This window comes from Boleophthalmus pectinirostris, unplaced genomic scaffold, assembly GCF_026225935.1.
Source record: "Boleophthalmus pectinirostris isolate CB_2022bp ecotype Guang Dong unplaced genomic scaffold, ASM2622593v1 HiC_scaffold_1, whole genome shotgun sequence".
NCBI classification, from domain to species: Eukaryota; Metazoa; Chordata; class Actinopteri; order Gobiiformes; family Gobiidae; genus Boleophthalmus; species Boleophthalmus pectinirostris.
In genome coordinates this window covers 952,435-953,384 of record NW_026570970.1, presented here as the reverse complement: position 1 = coordinate 953,384, position 950 = coordinate 952,435, and positions in this window count along the sequence as shown.

The window sequence follows — 950 nt, the reverse complement described above, 5'->3', positions numbered from 1 at the left end:
TGACTCCTGCATGAGTGAGAAATATATGAAAGTTTTAGATCAGCTACAGTCATTTTATCCGGGGCCGAGTCGTGGGGGCAGCAGCCTAAGCAGGGACTCCCAGACTTCCTTCACCCCAGACATGTCCTCCAGCTCCTCCGGGGGACCCCAAGGTGTTCCCAGTCCAGTCCAGAGACATAGTCCCTCCAGTGTGTCCTGGGTTTTCCCCGGGGCCTCCTCCCGGTGGGACATGCCCGGAACACCTCCCGAGGGAGGCGCCCAGGAGGCATCCGGAACAGATGCCCAAGCCTCAACTGGCTCCTCTCGACGTGACGTGAGTGACAGGACAGTTGTCCAATCACACTACACTAAATAAACAGAGACTGTGATGTCATTGGTCTGGGCGCTAAAGTTTGTGCCCTCAGTCTAAAGAGAAATGCGCCAAACAAAATCATTTTAAAATAGTAATAATAACGGCCTGTGCTGAGGGGTGGGGCATCAGTGGCGACACTTTGAACCTGATTTCAACAAAATAAAAGTCTTTTCTTGTGTTTAACCCTCGGACACGTTCGTGTTTCTGGTCTCACTCGTTTCACGTCAAACAGTTCCTGCTTCATAAAAGTAAAAAGAAAATAAGACTGAGTTCATTTTTTTTATACGTTCACCAGCTCAGATCTTTGTCTTCTGTCCAAACACCAAGAAACCATCAAACTTGTTCAAATGATTTTACACAGGGGCCGTTTTGATCTTAAAAACTGACACAAAAAAAACAACATCAACAGTTTGATCTGTAAAAGAATCGTTAATGTCTCCAAAACTCATTTGACAGTGTTTTTGTGTAGTTTTGTGTTTGATGGCGGCGACTTCACGCAGTTGGACAAACTTCATCTAAAGAAGATTTATTTTCATGAATCCTCAGTCCTGAGTTTCCTGCAAAGGTCTGAACACGGGTCAAGTTCACGAAAGACTCG